The following is an 8200-nucleotide window of genomic DNA, read 5'->3' as shown; positions in this document are numbered from 1 at the left end:
TTCTTTTTCTTTTTACCTTAATACAAGTACTTTGTGATATTGTCTCTTGAGCTTCGAGGCCAATTGTTTGCCTAGAAATAATACACAGTCAATAACATCTAAAACATCAATTACAGGGCTTAGATCAAACTGATGACTCAGGGAGAGTCCGTTCCCACCTCTTACCACTCTTCCCTCGTCTCTAGTTTCTCCGTTTCTCCCCGTGGGAAGAGGAGGGGAGCCCAGAGTCCTCTGCTTCTGAACCTGTCACAGGCTTACGTGGGTCCTGGAGATAGTAAGGACTTCTCTGATCCCACAATAGACGAAGCAGTTCAGGGATTCCAGCAGGTAGTCTGGAGCAGGAAGTCCCAATCCTTTGTTTTGAAAAACCTTCAAATTCACCTCAGTAAGTGGTGCCATCACTCAGGTTCAGAACCCTGTAGTCACACTTTGTGCCTCTCTCTCTCTAGATTAGCCACATTAACTCAACAATATTTAGTGAACACCTACTATATTCCAGGCACAGTTCTGGGAGTTCCATTCTATAGAAACAAAACAGAAAAAAAACCCTGACTTCATGGAATAAACACACAGACACATTATGTGTTTGTGTGTACACATACACACATACATTATAAGTCCAAGGTCAGATGGTGATGAGTGATATGAGGAAAATTAAGCAAGGAAGGGGAATAAGGAGTGCCGGGGTGGAGAATGCATATTTATAGAAGGCAGTCAAGAAAGGACTCTCTGATATGACGACATTTGTGTAGAACCCCGAGGGAGAAAGCCATGTGGATACCTGCAGAGGCAACATCATATGCAAAAGGTAGGATCCTGCTTTTTCTGTGGATAGAACAGCAAGGAGGCCAGTGTGGCTAGAGAGGAGGGAGTGAGGAGAGATGGGCAGGAGAGGGAGAGAGGGCCAGATCACACAGGGTCTCTTCCACCATGCTGAGCCTTTTGACTTTTACTCTAAGTGAGAAGGGTACCTGTTCCGGTTTGCTAATGCCGCTGTTTGCAAAGTACCAGAGATGGATTGGCTTTTATAAAGGGGGGCTATTTGGTTACACAGTTACAGTTTCAAGCCATAAAGTGTCCAAGGTAACACATCAGCAATCAGGTACCTTCACTGGAGGATGGCCAATGGCATCCGGAAAACCTCTGTTAGCTGGGAAGGCATGTGGCCGGTGTCCGCTTGCTCCCAGATTGCGTTTCAAAATGGCATTCTCCAAAATGTTGCTCTTGGGGCATTTTATCCTCTCTTAGCTGCAGCTCCTCTTCAAAATGTCACTCTCAGTTGCTCTGAGGTCCTTCTGTTTGTGAGCTCTTTTTATAGGACTCCAGTGAACTAATCAAGACCCACTCTGAATGGGCGGGGCCACATTTCCAGGAAACATTCAATCAAGAGGTTACACCCTAACCAAAGGTGTCACTCACAGTTGGGTGGGTCACATCTCCATGGAAACAGCCTAATCCCAATATCCCCCACAAGATTGGATTAAAAAATATGGCTTTTCTGGGGGACATAATATATACAAACCAGCACAGTACTCAGTGGAGGGTTTAGAAGAACACATCCACAAGTCCTATAAGCTCTACCTTGATAATGCATTCCACACAAAATTGTGAGTGTAATTAACACCACCAAATTGTATATTTGAATGTGGTTGAATGGGAAAGTTTGATGGTAAATGTTACCAGAATAAAAATTTTAAAGAAGCAGAGCTGTACAACACACACAGTGAACCCCAATGTAACCGATGAATTACAGTTGGTAGTATAATTATAATAATATTGTTTTATCAATTGTAACAAAAGTACCACACAAAGGCAAAGTGTTATTAATAAGGAAAACTGTGTGGATGGGGGTGGGGCATATGGGAACTCTGTACTTTCTGCAGGATTTTTCTGTAAACCTACAACTGCTTTAATAAAAAAGATAAAATGCATTCTAATCTATCCTTTCTCACCACCTCCACCATGCTCATCCTGCCCCAAGCATTTCTCCTGGATCACAGTAGCCTCCTAACTGGACTCCTTACTTCCACTCTAACTCCTTTTCAATCCATTCACCCCAAGAGAGCCACAGTGATCATTTTAGAACACAAATAAAATCAAGTCACTCACTTGTTTAAAAGCTTCTACTAGCCGAGCCCCTGCCTCTCTCTCTGTCATTATCTCTTACTATTCTCCCCTTCACTTCACTCCAGCCACACTGACTTCCTGGTGTTTTCTCAAATAGGCTAAACATCCCTTAGTCTTTACCCTTGCCATTTCCTCTTCTGGAATTCTCATCCTCCAGACATACTCATGGCTTACTCCCTCACTTCTTTTAGGTTTCTGTTCAGTTACCTCCTCCAAGAAGACTTCTGGAACCACCCCATCCATTTGAGATGGCAGCCTCTCAAATTCTCTGACTCATCACCTCACTTTATACGTCTTCACAGCACTTTTCACCACTTCATATAGTTACTTGTTTACAGTTTGTCTTCCTGTAGTAGGTTGAATTAGGTACCCCAATAGACACATGTTAATCTTAACCTGCATCTCCTGGGAGTGTGAATGCATTGTAAATAGGACCTTTTGAAGATGTTATTTTTAGTTGATGTGTGGCCAAGTGAATCAGGGTGGGTCTTAATCCATGTTACTGGAAGCCTTATAAAAAGAACCCAGAAGTCAAAGAGGCCAGAAAGGAGAAGACATTGCCATGTGATGGGAGGCAGAGATACAAGCCAAGGAACCCCAAGGATTGCCATCAGCCAGCACTAGAATGCTAAAGACTTGGACACCTGTGTCAAATGCCCCTGATATGTGAGAGAGTCTGATGTCTGAAAAAGTTCTGTTGAATTTAGTAGCTTGGAGTTCATAAGCTATTGATGGAGTAATGGGAGAAGAGGAAATGGAGAAAGTGGGTACTGACAATGTAGGGAGTACTTCACAGAAGCTTGGAGGTGAAAAAGAGTGGAGAGATAGAGCAGAATCTGGGGGAGAAAGTAGGAGAGGTGGAGTGAGGTTGCTGTTTCTTTTTCTTAATGGGATAGTTTTGGACATGTTTAAAGGACAACAGAAAGGATCCAGTTAAGCACAGAGGTTGAATATACCACAGAAAGAAGGTATGGTAGATTGAATTATGCAACCCAGAAAAACATGTTCTTAATCTTAATCTCATTCCTGTGGGTGTGAACTCTTGCAAATAGGACCTCTTGAAGACATTATTTTTGTTAAGGTGTGGCTCAGCTGAATGAGGGTGGGTCTTAATCCAGATAATTGGAGGCCTTACAAAGAGAAAGCCACATGGAGGAGCCAGAAGCCAGCAGTCAGCAGTCAGCAGTCAGCTGGAACCCTGAGGAGAAAGGAGTGGGCATCACCATATGATAGGAAGGCCAAGGAACCCAAAGATTGCTGGCCAGCCAGAACACTACTGAGCCTGGAAGGAAGCAAGTTTTCTAACCTCTGAAACTGTGAGCCAACAAATTCCTATTGCTAAGCCAACTCACTGTGTGATATTTGTCTTAGCAACTTGGAAACTAAAACAGAAGCTATTATTAATATAAAATTTGGGAGAACGTGGAAGGTGAGGATAGGATCAAAGTCCAGAAGAAGGGATTGGCTTTGGATAGGAGGGGGGGACCGTTCTTCTCTTGTAAGAGGAGGAAAGGAGCATAGGATGGGAATAGACAAAATTAAGTTTATAACCTTGGTACATATGGTAGATACTATTCATTTACTTATTTTTAATGGTAGAAGAATTGGATTAGAAAGCAGGAGACCTTGACTCTCATCTGGGATCTACCACCACATAGATTTGCAACTGTGGAGAACTTCTCATTTCTTAGCCCATTTATTAAGTGAGGGTGCTCTATAAGGTAACCTCTAAAGTTATAGCTATGCTATTCTAAGTTTAAGTAAATCATGAGAATGTGGTACAAAAGGTAGAAAATTGACAGCATTGAATGTTCATTTTTATTGTTTTTGATTGCTCACTCCCAGTTAAAGGTGATAGAATAAGCCAATGTATTTAATGTCACCTTCCTTCCAAAATCCCACTAAAATGCAGAAAGAAATATAAAAAATAAGAAAAAAAATCCAGGAGCATTGTTAAAAACCAGAAAAGGTATCACCAGAAGACTAGAAGAATATAAAGGCTAATATTTATTCAGTGTTTTTAATGGGCCAGGTACATGTTTTAAACAAATTACAATGTAATAAACCATTTAAATACTTCTATAAGACATACTAATATTATCCAATTTATAAAATGAGTAAATGGAGGCACAGAGAGGTTAAGTAGCTTGTCCAAGCTAAGCAGTCTGACTCTAGAGTCTGCATGCTAAACCATTATGTTATGTGACCTCTCAGAAGCAATAAAAAATGCATGGAAAGTATAATGTGGAACCTACACTCAACACAGAAATAGGAGAAGGATACTAAAGAAATAATTATCAATCTTCCAAACAGAGCCCTAGAAAAAGCTCAGAGTTAGCCTGGGCTATGAACTAGAGTGAGTCATGGAGCTAAAAGTTAGTTGAAGGTCTGCCAGAGCAATTGGGCCACTCTCCAACTCTGTGCACAGTGTCTTGCTGTAGGGGTCATCCTTGGCTATATAGTCAGTGAGAACCACTTTCTAAATAAAGCTCTTCATTTGCAGGGAAAGGGAACCTAGCATGGACTTTGTATTGGAGAGAGAAGTGGGGGGTGCCCAGGTAATTTGGGGGCCACCATGAGGATATGAAGATACAAAAGGGAGAAAGGTATCTTGGCACAGAAGTTAAGTTCTCTAAAGCATTATACATCCAATAAAACACTTGTCTAACCTCTGAGCTACTAGCTACCCAGACTGCATGCCTGTTCCCTATCCATGCTTCATAAACAGGAACCTTCCTGTAGGCACACCCCCACCCATTCACCTGCATGGCTCTGTCACATTCAGAGAGGAGGCCTGCCATGTGAATAGTGAGTGACCTTCACAACTGCTGAGGACCCCAAGCCAGAAACCAAAATGGATCAGTGTAGTCTCTCATGTGAATAGACAATTACCAGACATTTAAGGAAAACCAACAGCATGATAGAGAAACACTAAGATGAAGAAGCAAAACAACGGCTTCTGAAAGAAAAGTTAATGTAGAAAACAGAAGAGAAGTTTAAAAAGCTCTAATCAGTATCTTGAGATATATCCAAGAGAATATTGCTTCTACAGAATAAGATTAATCGGCTATGAAAAAGAAGTATTCAGAGAAATGACAGTTCTTACAAATTGAAATCAAAATTGCTGAAATAAGTCAATAAAATGGATAAATGGCAAATGGACACAACTTGAAAACTGTCTTACTGGTTTGGAAGCCCAAGTCATGGAAATTTTATATTTTAAAAGGCAGTATTTGAAAACACGTGGATTATTCAGTTGACAATATTGAGACAATTGGCTCTTCATTTGGAAAAGAATAAAGTTAGAGGTCTATCCTACACCTCAATTATCCCCCTTGCTCTCCTGCTTAAATTTCTCCATCTCTACTGAATCATTTTCAACATCATTCTAATATCCCCATATATCTTCCATCTAAAAACCACCTCCCCACCTCCATTTCCATTCCTCTGATTCCCTTCACAGCAAAACTTCTTGAAATTGTTGTCCGTGGTTGGTCACTAAATCTATTTATCAACTTTGTATTCACTCCTAATCCCACTCCAGTGAGCCTTCCATTTTCACCACTCCAATGTATCTGTTCTTGTCACAGTCTGCAATCACCTCAATGTTATTAAATTCAATAATACTCCTCTATCCTCATCTTACTGAAACTCTCAGAGAAATTTAGCAGTGTTGGTCACTCCCTTTTATTCTTGAAACATTTTCTTTTCCTGGTTTCTATGGCACCACCCTCTCCTGTTTTTTTCTGACTCTCCTTGTTCTTTCTTCTCCTTTGCTGGTCCTCTAAATCTTGGATTGCCTCAGAGATTGATTAGTTCTGAGATCTCTCCTCTGATTCTATAATTTCTCCTTTTATGATCCCAGCCCCATACCTTTAAATATCTTCTATATAACTAGGACTCACAAATGTATATCTCTAGCTCTGTCCTCTCCTCTCCTTGAATATCTGATAGGCATCTCAAAGTTAATATATTTAAAACTTTGCTTTTAATTCTCCCACCTCAACTTGTTTCTCACACTGTATGCAAAAGTAAATACCATGAAGGTTAAAGAGATATACATTAAAAACTGAACTACTAAACTGCTAGAAGAATATATAGAAATATATACACAATATGGGTATATGGGAAATAGGAATAAATATAATATTGAGGGGGGTGTTTTGGTTTGCTAAAGCTGCTGGAATGCATATATCAGAAATGGATTGGCTTTTACAATGTGGATTTATTAGCTCACAAATTTACATTTGTAAGGCCATGAAAATATCCAAATTAAGGCATCAACAGAGCGATACCTTCTCTGAAGAAAGGCTGCTGGCATCTGGAACACCTCTGTCACATGGGAAGGCACATGGCCAGCATCTGCTGGTCCTTCTCTCCTGCATTTCATTGCTTCCAACTTCTGGCTTCAGTGGCTTCCTTTCTATTTTCTGTGGTCTTCTCTTAGTTTCTCTGGGGCTTTGCTCTGTGAGTTTCTCTTAATTTCAACTCTTCATCTCTGTCTTTTATCCCCTCATAAAGGACTCCGATAGGAGGATTAAAATCCACCTTGAATGAGGTCACATCTCAATTGAAATAACCTAATCAAAGGTCCCACCTACAATAGGTCTGCACCCACAGGAATGGATTAAAAGAACATGGCCTTCATGGCCCAAATGTCCATCAATGGACAAGTGGAAAAACAAACTGTGGTATATACATATGATGGAATATTACACAGCTGTAAGACAGAATAAAGTCACAGAGCATATAACAACGTGGATGAACTTTGAGGATGTTATGTTGAGCAAAATTAGCCAGAAACAAAAGGACAGATACTGTATAGTCTCACTAATATGAACTAACATTAATGAGCAAACTTTGAGAGTTAAAGTTGAGAACACTGGTTACTAGGAGATGGAAAGAAGGTAGAGATCAGACATTTGATGCTGAAGGACTACAGAATGTTCAGCAGGCTTGATTGTATAGATCCGGAAATAGCACAATATTGTGTGTTGGTGGCACAATATTGTAAGTATACTGAACAAAGATAAATGTGAGTATGGTGGAAAGAGGAAAGCTAGGGGCTTGTAGGACACCAGAAGGAAAGATAGAAGATAAAGCCTGGGACTGTACAACTTAGTGAAACCTAGAGTGGTCAGTGATGGTGATTAAATGTACAAATATAAGAATGTTTTTACATGGGGGAGAACAAATGAATGTCAACCTTGCAAGGTGTTGAAAATGGGATGGTATTGGGAAAAAATACAATCAGTGCAAACTAGAGTCAATAGTTAACATAACATTGTAATATGCTTCCATTAATTGTTAAAAATGCAATATACCAAAGTTAAATGTACGTAAGAGGGGGATATAAGGCAGGGGCATGGGATTCTTGGTGGTGGTGGTGTTGTCTGCCTTTTTTATTTTATTTTATTTTTTATTATACTTATTTTTTTTGGAGTAATGAATGTGTTCAAGGACTGATTAGGTGATGAATGCACAACTATATGATGATAATGTGAACAATTGATTGTACACTGTGGATGATTATATAGTATGTGAATATATCTCAATAAAATTGCAGGGGGAAAATAGAGGGATGCAAGGGCTGGAGAAAATGCAGAGAAAAGGATGTATCTATTCAACATTGGTGGGGAAGTAGAATGGTGCAGCCCATCTGGAGGGCAGTGTGTTGGATCCACAAGAAGCTAAATATGGGGTTGCCATAAGGTCTTGCAGCCCCATTTTTAAGGATATAGTTGGAAGAACTGAGAGCAGGGATACAAATGGACATTTGCACATGGGTGTTTATGGCAGCAATATTCACGATTTGCAATTGACGGAGGTGGCCTAAGAGTACATTCACTGATGAATGGAATAGTGAACTGTGGGGTATGCATACAATAATGCCTCACTAATATGGACTAACTATAATGTGCAAACTCTCAGAATTCAATCTTAGAAAATAGGCTATCAGGGGAAGGCTTATTGTAAAGTTCCCTAGATTGTAAGTTCTTATAGCAGTAACATCTATTCCTGAGTTGTAATGGTTATCTCTAAATTCTGAGATATTGAGCTCTTTGTGTATAAC

The sequence above is a fragment of the Choloepus didactylus genome, chromosome X, assembly GCF_015220235.1.
Source record: "Choloepus didactylus isolate mChoDid1 chromosome X, mChoDid1.pri, whole genome shotgun sequence".
NCBI lineage: Eukaryota > Metazoa > Chordata > Mammalia > Pilosa > Megalonychidae > Choloepus > Choloepus didactylus.
Note: the sequence above shows the minus strand (reverse complement) of the source record.